General features: G+C 43.2%; 1 protein-coding gene and 1 pseudogene across 2 annotated transcripts in view; both read right to left on the bottom strand.

The window, feature by feature from the left end:
- Positions 1-12,565, bottom strand: part of LOC125716966 (mitochondrial nicotinamide adenine dinucleotide transporter SLC25A51-like) — a 28,043-nt gene extending 15,478 nt beyond the window's left edge. Inside the window, exon 1 of one of the 2 annotated variants that reach the window (XM_048989857.1) lies at positions 12,488-12,565. The gene's annotated coding sequence lies outside the window, so the exon portion shown is untranslated. The remainder of the gene's footprint in view (positions 1-12,487) is intronic. The other variant, XM_048989859.1, reaches the window with a different exon arrangement.
- On the bottom strand, positions 10,182-15,299 carry LOC125717143 (mitochondrial nicotinamide adenine dinucleotide transporter SLC25A51-like; annotated as a pseudogene).
- Positions 15,300-18,646: the final 3,347 nt, after the last annotated feature.

The following is an 18,646-nucleotide window of genomic DNA, read 5'->3' as shown; positions in this document are numbered from 1 at the left end:
ATTTATAAAAATTAATTATTTTCTGTTTACACAGAATATTGCAAAAGTTATGCATATGAGGAGCACTTTGGGGAAGATGATGGCGCAGGAGGTAGTGCTATCGTTCGGCAACTGGACGGTTGCAGATTTGAGCCTTGGTTCCTCCTGACCCCATCAAAGTGTCCTTGAGCAAGACACTGAACCCCAAGTTGCTCCCGTCGAGCAGGTTGGCGCCTTGCATAGCAGCCTCCGCCACCGGTGTGTGAATGGGTGAATGTGAGGCATAAAATGTAAAGCGCTTTGAGTACTCGTAAGAGTAGAAAAGCGCAATATAAATGCAGTCCATTTCCATTTACCACTTGCTAGATGGAAAAATGGCACTAAAAGAATACTTTCTAAGTGAAGTAGATTAAATATAACCTTCCCAGTTAACTACTAACTTTTCCGTTCAGGTTTTAAACATTGTATGTCTCATTCAATAGCTGTTACGATGTCTCTGTCATCCCTGTCCTGTTTGGCCAGCAGATGTCACTGCTGGCCACCCAGTGTCCTTTCGTTGGCATCTGTCCCAGCTGTTTCTCCCCACTTGTGAGTTTATTGTTATGGCCCACATTTCCCCCTTATGTACTCCTTGTTAGCAGTGTTTATACGTGTCCCACGGTCCTGTGTTCCCCAGTCCTGATTTTGTTACTTGTCGTGAGTCCGAACTCCCATGTAAGGACCTACTCCCTTCTATACTTTCCTGAACAAAGTCCCCTTAGTGGGTTTTGTCTGTGCGAATGCTGCCTGTTTTTTTTGTTTTGTTTTTTTTTAACTCTCCCTTGCCGCTATGGACACGATGAGCTATTAAACCACACGAGCTCTTCAGGCAGCTTGAGATAATTCTTCAAAGTGATTTTTTGGGAAACGTGACCCCTGTAGATTGTGACCAAACCTGTGTACTTGAATTATTTTTATTTGTGTAAAAAGTGTGGTTTTCCATTATCATTGAGAATCCAGGAAGCGGGACTCCTTGGCAGAAACTCCTCTGAACTCAGGTCGATAAATGTGCGTTGAACAGCTGGCTTATTGATGCGGATCTCTTCAGTGACAGAAACTACAGAATACATACTCAAGGACAGAAGCATTACAGGCACCACCTGTAAATACTGTCATTATTCACAATAGATGATACAGCACATCAGCTCTGAATGCAAAACTACTGACACAGACAGACTATACACACAGACACAATCAGGCTGCCATCATCCTACACCAAGAAAAATCAGTGCAACGTGAACTAAGACACAGACAGACCATATTACAAATATGCACGTAACACAAGGCTGGAGAAGGCATCACTTAGAATGTTCTGTCATAGTACAGTTTAAGAGAGAGAACCGTCCACCACAACAGAGCTGACATCACACTGTTTGACAAACCGAACAGAACCACGTAGATTATAGACATTGCCATACTAGACACGCACAACCTACAAAAGCTACAAGCAGATGAAATATGCAAACTCACAGAACTGGCACATGAAACACATCACCTCTGGAAAATGGATACAGTGGTCATTGACCCCATTGATTGTCCCTGCTCAGGTGTCACCCCACATGCAGTACACAAAAGTCTACAAAAATTACCTTTACAGCCAAACACATACAATAAACTACAAAAAGCAACAAAATGAAACAAGCCAGAGTGAGGAAATCGCATTTATAAACCTGTACTGATATGTTGGTCTTAAGCCCAACATAGGAAATAGCCATGGGGAATATCCCACAGTAATAATAATAATTATAATAATAAAAGCCAAAAATGATGGTTGCTCAGGTGGTCTTCTGCAGCAGCCGGGGCAGCAGGCCATGGTACAGGGTCCGTATGCCTTTCCTCTGCAGCTGCTGGATGGTCTCGGTCATGCACCCTCCGAACAGCTGCTACCGGAACTCAACCTCTTTTATCGGGAAGGTGATCATAATGTCTGCGATGTCGGCGCACCCAGCGCAGATGTAGTTCCATGCCCAGTTGGTGCCTCACGCTCAGGACTCCCTTGCCTGATTCTCTGCCATCTTACTTGACTCCAGGGAGGCAAATTTACAGACACTGTAAAGGAAGGAATTCATAAGAATTTGGGCTGGCTGTAATATTTAAAATAAGCCTAATCATCCTAGAAAAGAAGCTTTCTGTTTAGCAGTTTCCTTGCAGCCAGCGCTGGAATGCACAGACCTATTCCTGACACAAAGTCGGTGTGTGTGGTGGGGGGGGGGGGTATCACGGCTGAGAGAAGGTGAGAGCTGAGAGTGAGGTACAACAGATATGCAGAGCAAGATTTCATCCTCGCACGCTCCTCCCGGAGTGTTATATAATGCCTGTTGTCTGCTATGTCACATCCAGGTTAAGTTGTGTGCTATGGTGTGTCAACAATGAGAGTTTTTCACTATTGTTGTTCGGAAAACTGAATCCAGTGCTAATGATGTAAATGTTGCTGAAAGAATAGGTTTCATAGCATAATTGTCATGGTAATTCAGCATATATACAGTGTTGAATTTACTGGTTTAAACTGTAATTTTGGCTTTTTACACTGTTTACACATTTTTCCTTAATGATGATTATGGTTTTGCCATATTGCCATACTGAGAAGGAAGCAATACGTCATCCTCTTCAGCGTGTATTCCTCGACTCTTCAGGCGGATCCTGCAGGCAAAGACAAGTTCTATACAGAACTACGCAACCTAGTACGGAGCACCCCTGCAGACGAAGTCACCAAGGATAGCAACCTTGTCAACGCCAGAGTGGGTCGAGATGCAGGAGCCTGGAAAGGTGTTCTCGGGATGCATGGCGTTGGAAACTGCAACGACAACGGGCATCTCCTGCTAGAGTTCTCACCAACACGATTTTTCAGCAGAAGGACAGGCACAACACAACATGGATGCATCCTTGGTCTAAACATTGGCACCTCATAGAATATGTCCTAGTGCGGCAGCGTGACCATGGAGACGTCTTGCACACCCGAGAGATGCCCAGTGCGGAGTGTCATACAAACCACCGCCTTGGCCGATGCAAGCTCAACCTTCACTTCAAAGCCCAAGCCTAAACGAGGAGGTCCTCTGAAAAAGAAACTACAGATTGGCAGCCTAAAGTCAGCTGCAGTAAGAGCTGACCTCCAATCCAACCTCCAGTTGAAGTTAGAAGCCCCAGACTGCATCACGGATTCCTGTCCTGAAACGCTCTGGGCGAGACTGAAAACCACCATCCTGCAGTCCTCTGAAGAGGTCTTAGGATTCTCTGCAAAGAGACTGGTTTGATGAAAATGACCAGGAAGTCCGCAGAAGAGAGCTGCCCACCAGGCATACCTTGCACAACCATCCTGCCCTGCAGAGAAGGCAGCCTTCCGCTCCACTTGTAGCGACCTCCAGCTCAAGCTGCGAGTCATCCAGAACGAATGGTGGAGCAACCTTGCCAAGAAAACTCAGCTTTGCGCCAACACTGGTGAGTACAGGGGCTTCTATGCAGCTCTAAAGGCACTCTACGGCCCCTCCCACCAAGTAGTGAGTCCTTTGCGCAGCACTGATGGCCAGACACTCCTCACGGACAAGGTGTCCATCATGAACCGCTGGGCGGAACATTTCCAAACTCTGTTCAGCGCCGATCGCATTGTCGACGACCCTGTGATCCAGCGGATCCAGCAACAGCCTTTGAAAGAAAAGCTGGATTTGGCGCCAACCCTCCAAGAGGTCATCAAAGCCATAGATCAACTGAAGAGTGACAAGGCTGCAGGCGTCAATGGCATCCCGCCAGAAATTTGGAAGCACGGAGATACAACACTGCACTCCAAATTTCATGAACTCTTAGTATGCTGTTGGGAACATGGAAAATTACCACATGACCTTCGAGATACAGTCATCATCCCCTTTTACAAGCATAAAGGAGAAAAGTCTGACTGCTCCAACTACAGGGGGATAACCTTCCTTTCCATTGCAGGTAAAATCCTAGGAAGAGTCCTTCTCAACAGGCTGATACCTGCTGTTGCAGAATACCACCTCCCTGAGAGCCAGTGCGGCTTCAGAGCCAACAGAGGTACCACAGACATGGTCTTCGTGCTCCATCAACTACAGGAAAAATGCAGTGAACAGAACAAGGGACTGTACATCACCTTTGTCGATCTGACTACGGCATTTGACACCGTGAGCAGGAAAGGCCTATGGCAGATAATGGAACGACTAGGCTGTCCCCCAAAGTTCCTTAACATGATCATGCAGTTGCATGAGGATCAGCGTAGCCAGGTCAGAAACAACAACGACCTCTCAGAGCCCTTCCCGATCCTCAACGGAGTGAAGCAAGGCTGTGTCCTCGCGCCAACTCTCTTCACCATCATCTTCAGCATGATGCTACAGCGGGCCACAGAAGGCCTCGGAAATGAAGATGGCATCTATATGCGATACTGCGCCGACGGCAGCTTATTCAACTTGCGGCGCCTACAGGCCCACACCAAAACCCTAGAGCAACTTATTTGGGAGCTACTCTTTGCCGATGATGCCGCCATTCAGTCACAACTCAGGCGATTTTTGCTAGAACAGCCCCATATGCGTCTGCATTGCGCGAGCATCCCCATAAGACGCTCATTCATTCACAGCGGTCACAGTGCAGCATATATTGGTACCCGTTTGTATCTCAGCAGCTTAAATGGCGATGAAAAGGTTATAACAATAATGAACTAAGAAAATGGTGATAAATGTAAAAAATAATAATGACAAAGATGATATATTATACAACATACTATGCATATTAATTTTTGCATATAAAATACAGCTATACACAGACATATTTTGCAGTGGGGAAAAAAAAGCAGGAGGTAGTCAGGTAAAATTCCTGGCATTCTGATTTTTCGTGTTATCTGAAATCACTTAAGGGCTTTTCCCGAATTTTTAAAACCAGTGAAAATAAATGCTGGTTCTGAATACTTTGCAAGTGGTGATGTCTCTGAATTAAAAGCTTTACTACAGTAACAGCACAGTATCCCTTCCACACCAGGATTAACATGGAGCCATGGAAATCATTTGTACCACTTTGTTCAGAAAGTAAGAGTAAACTTAAGAATTAAGTGATCAATGGTCATTGTTGACACACCACAACAATGAAATGTGTCCTCTGCATTTAACCCATATGTGACAATGTGACATAGCAGGGGGCAGCTAATTCAGCACCTGGGGAGCAGTGCTTGGGGGCGGTACCTTGCTCAGGGTCCCTCAGTGGTGCCTTGTTGGTCAGAGATTCAAACCTGCAATCTTTCAATTACAAGTGCGCTTCCCTAACCATTAAGCCACCAACACCTAAGGTAGTAACTGCCTGACAATGAATTTAGGTCTGGTTGGTTGGGTTTATTGAACTCTTGGGTAATAATTACTGCAGCAGGATTATCTGCACTCTCCCTTTCATCACTGTTCTCATACTGGACCTCTCCTTCCTCTTGTCTGCCTTCTCCTCCTTCCTCCTCTTCATCTCTCACATACATCCTCCTAATTAAAACATTTAAATTGTGGAATTCTATCACTCCCTGAATTTCTCACCTCCCTCACTTAGCCATACTCTCTCCTTCCAACATGCCTCGATCACAACCAGACAAATTACTGTGGGATATTTCAAACCTATTTGATTGCTCATCTGTGCAACATCCTGTCTCACTGAAGTAGAGGTCTGCTGCCACTGCCTCTCCTAAAAAAAGCACATAGCAGTAAGCCATAAGTTAGACTGCATGGGGACTCTACAGAGTTGACTAACTGCCCAGTAAAAATAGCTGAATGATCCCCAACATAACATGAATGCATAACACTGTAGAAACATAAATGCCATACAACACTGGGCAAGTTAAAATAGCCTAGCTTGCCTCAGTACATTGCAAGCCAGTGGTAGGAAGCTGTCATCTGAACTCCACTCACTTGATTTTGCTTGAAACAGAAGTCTATCTTCCCCTGCCTTTTCCTTTTGTGCATCCTAATATTGCATGACAAAAAGAGAATGATTGCTTCGAGACACAGCTCTATGATAGGAACATATGATGCTGCAGACTGGGGAAAAAAGAAAAACACGGAGGTACTTGCCTAACGTATACGGTAAAGTTACCCCCTAGCTGGTTGCTATAACGTTAAGTGCAATGCCATTGGCTAGCAAGCGCTCACGGGGATAATTAACCTCGTCTAGCATATATCATGTAGAAAATACTGACGTTACGATGTTGTGACAGACGTTGTGAATTATACTTTACTAATTTAGCGTGATGCAGTATCAGATATCACTTTGTTCTACCTCAAAACGATTCTTCCCAAATCCAACAGGACAGTACGTTGCCAACTTGCTCACTGTTATGATCGCTGTCCGTCGGGCGGGCGGGCGGGCGGGCAGGCAGGCAGGCAGGCGAGAATCCAGACACGGGGGTTTATTAAAGGGCCCGGGAATGACACGGAGCAATGCAGTACAAAACATCTATGACGGATCTGGGCAACAGAGGAAGACGTGGACTGATATACACAAAACAAGCGGAAATCACAGGAAACAGCTGGGAAACAGCTGGGAAACAGCACACGGGAAAGCACACGTGGGTAATGAGGGGGCGTGGCACACAAGAGGACTGGACTCGCAGGTCATGACACTCACTTTTTTGCCCATAATGATAACCTTTTATTATTATTATTATTATTATCTGTCAGGTTCCCGGGAGAACGGGCTGGCTGGAGGTGGCAAAGGACGAGGCAGATAGGCGAAATGAGGGCAAACGAGGGTTTATTGGGACTAGCCGGGGGTAGCAAGACGCACATTCCAACAACAACAATGACTGACATCAGACAGGGCAAGACGTGGACTGGTATACCAAAGACAAGCCGAAAATAACAGCAACAGCTGGGCACAATCGGGGAAGCACACGTGGATGATGAGGGGGCGTGGCACACACGAGGATCGGACGAGCTGGGCGTGACATTAACAATATACAAACATAATGCAAAATGCATAACAGATACAAATTGCATTTTAAAGAGAGGGGTACATATCCTTTCTCATTTACAAAAGATTCTTCAAGGCATTATATAAATTGATTTAATTGCACATTTCATTTGCCCTAACCCTCCTGGGGTGTTGCTGCCTGGAGACCTCAATCTATCGAAATATTCAGCACACCTGTTATATATGACGTCCCCTCTACGCATGACATCCTTGCATCCAGCTCACCGTTCTGCCTGTACCATCTTCCATGTATGACCCTCTGCCTTATGTCTGGTTGCCTGGCGATTGGAAGGAGAGTCGGCACCGGCTTGTCATCACCTTCCTGCTCCCCGGTTGTGTCTCATCTTATGATTTGGACAATGTGACTTGGCACTTAACCATCTCTCCTATTTGATTGACTATCCCTGCCAACCCGTGGAGGATGGGCTCCCACTTTGAGTCTGGTCCCTCCCAAGGTTTCTTCCTTCTAGGGAGTTTTTCCTTGCCATTGTCGCCTATGGCTTACTCACTGGGGGATTTGGGTGGGGATGTTGTAAAGCACTTTGACATAATGTAATGTTATGAAAACGCGGTATAACAAAATTAATTTGTTTGTATATGATAGTTTTTACAGCTTTTAGTTTTTTTTGTCCATGCAAAGTGTTAAAATAAATTTTGAATTCCAATTTAAATTATCATATATTAGGCTTCTTTGGGGTCCATTTGCATTTGTGAACATAAAATTTACCATATAAAACAAACAGATTTAAGATAAAAACATAATTACTATTTATGTTGTTTTCCCATAATAGAACAGAATATCTTTCCTATCTAAAAAAATCTTACAACCAGACAGTGTTTCAAACAGATGTTCTGTCTCGATCCAAAAATATTTGAGAGGTAAACAATCACAAAACAAGCGTGGAACGGTTTCCGTGCGGATACCACAAAAGTAGCAAAGATCAGATATTTCGTTGCTGTCAGGACCTGCTCGTGCGATCTTCCTGTGTGCCACGCCCCCTCATTACCCTCGTCTTAATCCCTGATTGTTCCCAAGTGTTTGATGTTATTTCCGGCTTGTCCTGTGTATTTCAGTCCACGTTTGAGTATGCTTTCTTAGGTCATTGACGTTATGTGCTGTGTTGCTCGTTCCTAATTAATAAACCCTGTTTGCCTGCACGCCTGACTGTTGCCTCACACCTCTGGAACTCAGGTTCGAGTCTCCACTTGGATCACATGTGTGCGGAGTTTGCATGTTCTCCCCATGTCGTCGAGGGGTTTCCTCCAGGTACTCTGGTTTCCCCCCACAGTTGAAAGACATGCTGAGGCTAATTGGACTTGCTAAATTGCCCGTAGGAATGCATGTGAGAGTGAATGGTGTGTGAGTGTGCCCTGCGATGGGCTGGCCCCCCATCCTGGGTTGTTCCCTGCCTCGTGCCCATTGCTTCCAGGATAGGCTCCGGATCCCCCGCAACCCAGTAGGACAAGTGGTTTGGAAAATGGATGGATGGATTCAAGTTAGATGATTGGCTTGGAAGTTTGTTCACAGTAAAATTACAATTTAGGAGGAATTCAATGCCACCAACTTTTTCAAAAAGTAGATTTGGAATTAAGTACCATAGCTTATTTTTATTTTCGACATACTGTTTAATCCAGTTCACCTTTAGTATTACATTGGATGAGTCAAGTAAACCCAAGCCATCTTGAGTAAACGAATTACATAAAATCTTTTTATTCAAGTAATGGGGTTTATTTTTCCAAATAAAGTTTAATAAATAAGAGTTAGTTTGTTTGATAAATGATTTTGGGACATCTAATGCTTACAGAACTTACTCACTTTGAAGAGGAGCAGCTCCTGTTCCCTCGTCACTGACGCCAACTGATACATTTGCTGTGATTGGCTGAAAGGTCGGTTAGTTTGTTTGAAGGACCGATGTGTGTAGTCTAAGTCTGCGCACGTATTTTTTTCTCCCAGATCGGGGCATCGGTTCAGTTCGCTCTTGCACCCGTATTATTACGTATTTTAGTATTGTTTTAATGTGACAAATGTGGGCAGGGGATGGAATCGCGTTTCTGCAAAAGTGCGGGTGTTGTAACACCCACATCCCCCCACTTGCAACGCCCATGAAGATGTATATATTTATTGAAATGTTTGTGGGTTTTGGATAGGCTATAATCTGTTCATTTTGAACGAAAACATATTTAGAGAGGTATAAAACCTTCTATTCATTTAACGACTGCTATTATGATTACAATGACTTGGAAAAATTTGGGTTATGTTCTAAGGATAGTTCTGCACATTCTGAGGTAACAAGAGAAGCTCCTATTATTAGTCTGTTTTGCTAAATGTGTTCAGTATAACGGTACTGTATTGGCTATTAAAATTATAGTTTTCTTTTTCAAACCTTCAAGTTTTGTAAAGCTTCATACATTTCCCGCTTTGGCAAAAATGCTGTCTCAATTATACCTTCGTTCTCCTTTTACACTTCTCTTCAGGGGTCCCACTGCAACCTGTGCTGAATACTAAAGCCCCTCAGTTTTTGGTAACCAAATGAAATACTGGGTTATTGTATCCCGTTTACTCGGGTGCTAAACATAGCCAGCAACAGGAATTTCGAGAAGTGATGTTACGTTTGGATTGATTACATCAGCAACAATATTTTGAAATGAGACAGTACTTCTCCATGTTTAAAAGTTAGTCACAGATTAATTGCATACTTTTTCAAAACATTTTCCACATAAATAGCTAACGACCAAAGTAATGCTAAAACCAACATTAATTTGTAGTGGTGCAACGGATCAAAAAACTCATGGTTCGGATCGGATCAATTTTCGGATCAGCAAAAAAAGAAAAAAGATGAGACAAATTTAACTCTCCGTTTAAGTATTTTTTGCCCATTAAAAAACATTCAACTCAAGACTCAATCTACGCCTAAAAATATAAAAACAAATGAAGGTGCAATATAGAGCATGATACTTATTTCCTTTAATGTGGACACAATCAAAAACAACTTAACATGCAATTTAAAGTATCATTGCTTCTTACTTTGAACATGGAGAATTAAATAAAAACTAAAGAAAGCAAAGCAGACCTGAGCTTATAACTTCAATTTTTTTTTTCAAAAAGATGAGGATGTCTACATTTTCTGGGGAGAGTGTAGACCTCTTTGCTGTGACTACGTCCCCTGCTGTTGAGAACGCCCTCTCGCTAGGCACTGAAGGGCCAGGCACAGCAAGATGGCATCTTGCCATTATGGCAAGGTGAGGGTATTTACATTCGTTGCTTTTCCACCACGTCAGTGGATCACCATCGACTGGAATGCCACCTGCTGCCTCAGGATGCCACCTCCTCTTTCATGGTGTCAGCAAAAACCTTGCTGCCCATGTCCTTCAGTGCCAAGGTCTCGCCAAAAAGCTCCGCCATTGCCGACTTCTTTTGAGGAGATGTGTCTGCTCCTGTTGGTGCTGCATCTTGACCCTGCAGGGAAAGTTACTTTATTGATTAAAACAATTATTTTTCATAAATAATTAAAATAATAAAAATATTTCATAGACATTAAAATGTGGCAATAACTTTCAACAAAAACATTATCATTAAAAATAAAAAATATATAATTTCAAAATATTTATTTTCTTCATCTTCACAGTCTTCAGTGCCAAGACTGCTCACAATCTCAGTAGTGAGATCACTGTATGTCCTCAGGCGTAGGCAAAGGTCTAGGTGAGACAGGGACTTGAACCATGGATCAAATGCCGAACCGTGGAGAGGGATCGGTTCGGATCACGGATCAACAGTGGTCCGTTGCACCACTACTAATTTGACAAAAATTTTCCAGTGTTTTAGACTAATTACCCAAAATATTTCCCTCTTTAGATGATCTCAGCCATTGTTATCAATACCAGTGCTATTCAGTAGATAAGCACAAACACTGTAATGACATATCCACAGATAGAGGTTGGAAAGTACTGTGTGTGTAACTGATTTAATGAGATAGACAAGAGATAAGTGCCAACAAACAATTTATTACTACGGCTTTCACTTACTATTCATGCGCGGAGCCCCAATCCTGAATTCTGAGCAGGGGGTGGTAGAGGTTCCAGGTCGGTTTATATGACCTTGCTCAGAAATTCGTAGGTGGCATTAGTGATGCCCCAGGACAGCAGGGAGCGGTAGTAATTCAAATGAGCCCCTCTGTAGAGGTGGCTCAGTTTGCCACCTCGCTCGCTCCAGATGGTGCGCAGTACCTCATACGACGACTGGAAGGCTCCACCCACCTGTGACTGCTTGCGAGCCTTTAACACATTAAGTGGGTAATAGAGGAAACCCAGTGTGGCACCCAGTACGCCGCCAGAGACAAAATCGCTGACCAACTGGCCAGCGTGGGTCTCTGCCTGAGGCAGGCTGCTTTTGATGGGCCCTCGGAGGCCAAGGAAAAGGGCATTGCTGAGCCCGTTACGTAGCAAGATTGGCACTGTGCCACGGTATAGCTCACTCACGCCGTGTTCTCGCACCAGCGTCCAGAAGGCATGGAATGTGTTTTGAAACCGGACGTGGTGCCGCTGGTCCTGGAGCAGAGTCTGGACCCTTTCAAAGGGGGCCAGACTTGCCTCCGCAGTGCCGGCCAACATGGCCGCAACACTGCTGGTCAACAGCCCCGGGCTGCTGCCGGGTCGTGACAGCAGCCGAGACATGTCATTAGAAAACCCAAACATGATGGCCATTGAAGTGGTTTTCTGGAGCAGCGGAGGAAGCAGGCCACGGTAGAGGGTTCGCATTCCATCCCTCTGCAGCTGCCGGATGGCTTCGGTGGTGCTCACACCGAACAGCTGCTGTTGGAAGAGGATCTTCTATACTGGGAAGGTGATCATAATATTGACCATCCCAGCACAGCCTCCGCAGATGTACTGCTTTCCTCGCCCGTTTGGTGCCTCGCACTGACTCCCTTGTTGTTTCTCTGCCATCTGTAAAGGGAGAAAATTTTCAGTGCTTTGATACTGTAAATGAGAGAATTCATAAAAATTTGGATTTCACGTGTACTCTCATGCTATACTAATTAAAAGAAAACCAAATATACCAACAGAAGCACAAAAAAACCCATATGGATTAGGGGGTGTTCCTATTGTCATGCTGTTCAACACCTATACACGATCATCCTAGAAAACAGGGTGCTTGCTGCCAGCGCTGGAATGCGCACACCCATTCCTGGCACTAACTTTTGGTGGGGTGGGGGAATAGCGGCGTTTGCACGCGTAAACGCCTTCTCTTTCACGTTTTGGCGGGCCAGCTCCAAGCACCGAGCCCTCCTCTTACACGTCGGTCAACTGGGAATTTTTAAATGTATAATGATCTAATATCCTGTGTTTGGCGATATTGTCAAGCAGTCAAGTCAATCCGGAGAGAATTGTACCCAGAAGCGATCATCTCCCGGGACAGTATTCTTCCCATTTTTTTGACATAGCGCCTTTGCAACAGAGCGAGTTCCTTTAAAAGAGTTCTAGCGACACTATAAACCGCTCGATTAATAGTTTACTTAGCAAACTGCCTTACCTAGTAGTTGGTCGTAGATATCAATTTTCACTTTTGTTAGCTCAGGTAATTTTTTCAGTAGCGCCCTCAATTATCGCCAGTGCATAAATGTAGACAATGGTTGGTTGCGGTCAGTATTAATAGTAGCACGATTTTCACGTCACAGTTCCAGGACTACGTTTTTTAAGTAAGGAATAATTGACGACGGGCCGTTGAATTATTAGAAAATAATGCACACCCGAGGTGGTAATGCGGCCACGACGCGAAGCGGAGTGATATGGGACTGTAATGTGGTCAAGAGAGCTACCTGGAACTACGTTCGCCGTGCGGTTATCTGAAAATAATTGCACACCTCAGAACGTTCGTCAGCCAATCAGATTAAAGCATTCAACGGTCCCGTAGTATAAAAATAAATAATAAACAACCAATCGAACGTACAAAATTACGTAAACTAGACTAAGCGTTCTAAATGGTTGACGCTTAGAATCATCTCAGCCTCGAGCGTGACCCCGACGGACTATGGCAAGCCGTTTTAACATTAATCAAGTCACGCTCCTATCCGTAATTACATTTTAGATATTCACAATAGGTTTTCTCCTAGTCAAAACTGTATTCTTACTAGTCAGAATGGCAGTTGCAGACGTCCATATTCACATTCTTCCTAGTAGAAATTGTATTTCAAGATATGTGAAACTTTATTTCTCATAGTCACAGTTCCATTTAACATATCTTTACAAAGTATAAGTGGCGGTTTAAACATTGAATCGCTAGACTGGATATGTATTGCAGATATCCGTAATTTAATTCTTCCTAGTCAAAAAGAGCATTTCAGATATCCACAACGTCATTCTTCCCAGGAGAAATTATGTCACTTTCATGTCTATTGGGCTTTCAATTTCAGATATACACAATTAAATTCTTATTCCCATTACAGATTTCTAAAATCCAATTCTTACTAGTCACAATTTTAATTTCAGATGTCCATCCATCCATTTTCCAAACCGCTTATCCTACTACGGGGTCGCGGGGGGTCCGGAACCTCTCCCGGAAGCAATGGGCACGAGGCAAGGAACAACCCAGGATGGGGGGCCATCCCATCACAGGGCACACTCACGCATGCACACCTAGGGGCAATTTAGCAACTCCAATTAGCCTCAGTATGTTTTTGGACTCTGGGGGGAAACCGGAGTACCCGGAGGAAACCCCACGACGACATGGGGAGAACATGCAAAAAATTTTGATATGTAAAATATGATGCAGATTGTTTTCAGTGAGCGATTTTCTTGGAGCGGGATTATAATTGACCTGAGAGGGGGGCGATAATGAGCGTACGGCTCCGTGGGCGATGAGCTCCACTTACATGTTCTGGTTAAAATTATGCATTTTGTGAATGACTGTCCCATGTACTGACTGCGAACAGCTGATAGCCCCTGAACACGGCACTTGCGCTAGCTGTCTGTCTGTCAGCAGACCCTCTGGGTGACCAAATCAAAAATGATACTGGTGCAAAACTGCTATATCTGGCTAGAATCTAATTGCTCTGTCTTGAACTGCTTCAAACAAAAGGGGAGGGACCACGGATATTCATCCATCCATCCATTTTCTGTAACCGCTCGTGCTAGGCAGGGTCGCGGGGATCCAGAACCTATCCCGGAAGCTACGGCCGCAAGGCGGGGAATAACCCAAGACGTGTCTTTAAAATGTGTCTTTAAAATGAGAACGATTACAAACTAATGAAGCCACAGACGTAACTAAAACTAATCTAGATTCAAATGAAAATTGAAAATAATTTTGAAGAATCCTTATTAAAAAACAAAACTTAAATAGGCAAAAGTATAACACAGGTAGTGTCACGGATCGCGGGTAGAGCGGGTGATCGCAAGGGCAGGCAGACGGGCAGGAAGCAGGCAAGGCAGGCGAAAGTCGGTGAAAACGGGGATTTATTAAAGGGATCGGGGAAACGAAGAGCAGGACACATCAGACATTGACTGACATGAATGACGGACAATAAGATCGGGCAAGACGTGGACTAAATAGACAAGACAGAGCAAAATAACAGGGTGCAGCTGGGTACGATCGGGGAAGCACACGTGGATAATCAGGGGGGCGTGGCACACACGAGGATCGTACGAGCCGGGCGTGACAGGTAGGAACATCTGGAAGGGAAAACTGAAAGTTCTCTCCCCAAAATCAGCTCCTACAGAATAAATGAACAAGTGTGGTAGTCGCTCAGCTGAGACGGGTCTCCACAGAAATACATACAATATAAAAAAATCGACAAAAACACAATTCCATTCTACAAGATAGTGATGTGTCCTTCATGAACGAGTCAGATTCTTCATCTGAACCATGGGATCCGCCTCCTATCTGAGAGCCGATTATTTTTTTAATTCTGTTTTTTCTTTCACTCTTTTCTATCAACACAGCATAGCAATAGGATGATCTTTTCGCCACACGTTTCAGCCATGAAAGCACCAACTGAATAGTGTTCATGTGCGTGCTGTGCGATCAATCACGTCTAATGACAGACACTGATAATTTAGTTACGTGTTTTATTATATTTTATCTTACATAACATGGACATAACATTAGCATTAGAGATCTGTGACCTGTATACTTATGCACAAAACCAGATGCAGTTTGTTTAGTTTGTTGTGACACCCTAATTTACAATGTTGAATATAAATAAAACGTTCGATCCTGTTTCTTGTTTTTACATTAATGTTTTATACCAAACATAACGTGAAATATCAGCTATCATTATCGAAATTAAAAGGTTTTGTATAATCACTTTGACTAATTTAAGTGATGTACGGACATACATACCAATCATGGGCCCAATTGTTAAATTTGGCTGAATATTAATAGCCAGAAGTGATACTAAATGGACAGCCTTTTGGTAACAGAAAGAGCAGGCTCTTATTGCTGAGTTGAGCCTGATGATCTGGCTCAATAAAAAGAATCAGAATTCACGTGTCTATCACAGGACGAAGACAGAAATACTCAATTCTTTAGAAAATGCATGAATTAAAAATAAGATCATCAATAGCAACAATAATATGACGATAATAATACAGTTATACCTCGGTTCACGAACTTAATTCGTTCGATTACTCAGTTCGCGTCCCGAACCCCATTTAAAATAATGAAGACTAAATACAAATAATTCGTTCAAACCTCAGAAACAATTAACATTAAAAGACTGAGTAAGAGTCAAAAACAAAACAATACAGTAATGCCACGTGTTGTATAGCGATGAACTTGTTTGTACTGCAAATAAACAATACACAGTTGCCACTATGTGTGAATGTAAAATATAACTGTTGAGGACCTTAGTAATTTACCAGTTATTACCTATCCAGCATTGTCTATAGCTAATATATATATAACTGAAGCAGATGTTTTGCAAAGCCTAGCTAAGCTCAAAATAAATAAATCACAGGGCCCTGATGGCATCTTACCTATAGTGTTAAAACAGATGAGGGATATTATTTGCCGACCCTTAACTTTACTGTTTCAAAAATCCTTATCTGAAGGTGTGGTACCTTCTGATTGGAAGCACGCCTTCATAACGCCTATTTTCAAAAAAGGGGATAGAAGTAATTTGTCTAACTATAGGCCAATCAGTCTAACTTGTATAACTGGTAAAGTTATGGAGGCTATAATCAAAGAGAAAATGATAGATTACCTGGACTCCAATAACATTTTGCGGGATAGCCAGCATGGATTTAGAAGAGGTAGATCCTGTTTAACAAATCTGTTGGAGTTTTTTGAGGAAGCTACTCAGGAAGTTGATGATAAGAAGGCCTATGATGTCATCTACTTAGATTTCCAAAAGGCTTTTGATGTTGTCCCCCACAAGAGGCTCCTACTTAAACTCAAAGCGACTGGTATTTTAGGTACCGTAGCGACCTGGATTGATAACTGGTTAACAGATAGGAAACAGCGAGTAGTTATAAGAGGCACAATGTCACAGTGGGCTTGCGTTCATAGTGGGGTACCGCAGGGTTCGATTTTAGGACCACTATTGTTCCTAATTTACATAAATGATATGGATACCAATATATACAGTAAACTGGTGAAATTTGCAGATGACACCAAGGTGGGTGGTGTAGCAGATACTGAATTAGTGGCTCAGCAGCTACAGCGGGATCTTGATTTAATTAGTGACTGGGCCGATACCTGGCAGATGAAATTTAACGTCGATAAATGTAAGGTACTCCATCTAGGGAGCAGAAATATAAAGTACAGGTATTTCATGGGTGTCACTGAAATAAAGGTAGCTGATCATGAGAAAGACCTTGGTGTGTATGTTGATGCTTCCATGTCCCATTCTCGCCAGTGTGGGGAAGCAATAAAAAAGGCCAATAGGATGTTGGGGTATATCTCCAGGTGTGTGGAGTTTAAGTCAAGGGAGGTAATGCTAAGATTATACAATTCCTTGGTGAGACCTCACCTAGAATATTGTGTGCAGGTTTGGTCACCATATCTTAAAAAGGACATTGTGGCCTTAGAAAAGGTGCAGCGTAGGGCCACAAAAATGATTCCTGGTCTTAGAGGAATGTCATACGAGGAACGGTTACTTGAGCTAAATCTGTTCAGTCTCAAGCAAAGGAGATTGAGGGGGGACATGATCCAGGTATATAAGATTCTAACAGGTTTGGATGCTGTTCAACCAAATAGTTACTTCAGCATTAGTTTAAATACACAAACTCGTGGCCATAGGTGGAAATTAGCGGGAGAACATTTCAAGCTGGATTTAAGGAAGCACTTCTTTACGCAGCGTGTAGTCAGAGTATGGAATAGCCTTCCTGATAATGTAGTGCAAGCTGAATCCTTGGGTTCCTTTAAATCAGAGCTAGATAAGATTTTAACGACTCTGAGCTATTAGTTTAGTTCTCCCCAAGCGAGCTTGATGGGCCGAATGGCCTCCTCTCGTTTGTATAGTTCTTATGTTCTTATGTTCTTATAACACTACGAAATCAAACCCCTTTAATTTTTTTACCCCTTAAAATTACCTTACTTATTGCTATATGGGAAATTAAGGGAAAAGTTAATTAATAGATTAAGGCCAATTAAGGGGTAAAACTACTGCATTTCCCCCTTCTTTTTTCAAATTTGCCTCTTAAATTTACACTCAAAAAAGTCCTTATAACCAGGGACGGCATAGTGGTGCAGTGGTTAGCACTGTTGCCTCACACCTCTGGGAGTCTCTGCCTGGGTCACATGTGTGCCGAGTTTGCATGTTCTCCCCATGTCGTCGTGGGGTTTCCTCCGGGTACTCCGGTTTCCCCCCGCAGTCCACAAACATGCTGAGGCTATTTGGAGTTGCTAAATTGCCCATAGGTGTGCATGTGAGAGTGAATGGTGTGTGAGTGTGCCCTGCGATGGACTGGCCCCCCATCCTGGGTTGTTCCCTGCCTCGTGCCCATTGCTTCCGGGAGAGGGTCCGGACCCCCCGCGACCCAGTAGGATAAGCGGTTTGGAAAATGGATGGCTGGATGGATGGGTCCGTAACCCTCAAAATTCTTTATTTCACCCATTAATTTGTATTAATTAAGGGTTTATTTAAGACAGTTTTAAGTTCTTAAGCACTTAAAATATCCCTATAACCACTTACTTTTAATTGTGTGCTCAAATGTTCATGTAAAAAATAAAGCATAATAAATCACAAACCAATATGATAAACGTTCTGGTTTATTATTATGCATGAATGAATTAGAATGAGAAAAGCTTCCTTCCTTTTTACGGCCGCTTGCCTCCTTGGGCTTGGAAAGCCTTTGCTGGGCTATAAGTTACGTGTCCATAGCCTCTTCCTCCTTTAAATTTGTTGCTTCCTTCTTCCAGTGCTTTTCTCTCCTCATCTGTCTTCTCGCCTCTCTCTCTCTTTTCCTCTCCCTTCTTCTTTCCTATTTTCTCTTCTGCTCCTTGCTCCTGCTGCTGTCTTGGCCCATCTACGTATTTTTTCCTCCATTTCACTTTTTCTCCTGCCTATAATGGTAAAGAAGGAAAAAACATTAGGAGGATGGAGCTTCTTCAAACATGCAATTACTACAACTTGTACATCAAAATGTATTGACATTCAGATCAGTCAGTAAGATGTATGAGATAAAAAACGAACCAGCCAGTGGAAAAGTTTATATAGCCTTACACTTGTTCTTACAGGGTTTTTGAGGGTGA

Source organism: Brienomyrus brachyistius, chromosome 21 (genome assembly GCF_023856365.1).
Source record: "Brienomyrus brachyistius isolate T26 chromosome 21, BBRACH_0.4, whole genome shotgun sequence".
Classification (NCBI taxonomy): domain Eukaryota; kingdom Metazoa; phylum Chordata; class Actinopteri; order Osteoglossiformes; family Mormyridae; genus Brienomyrus; species Brienomyrus brachyistius.
The sequence above is the reverse complement of the archived record's forward strand: the minus strand, read 5'-3'. Positions and strand labels throughout refer to the sequence as shown.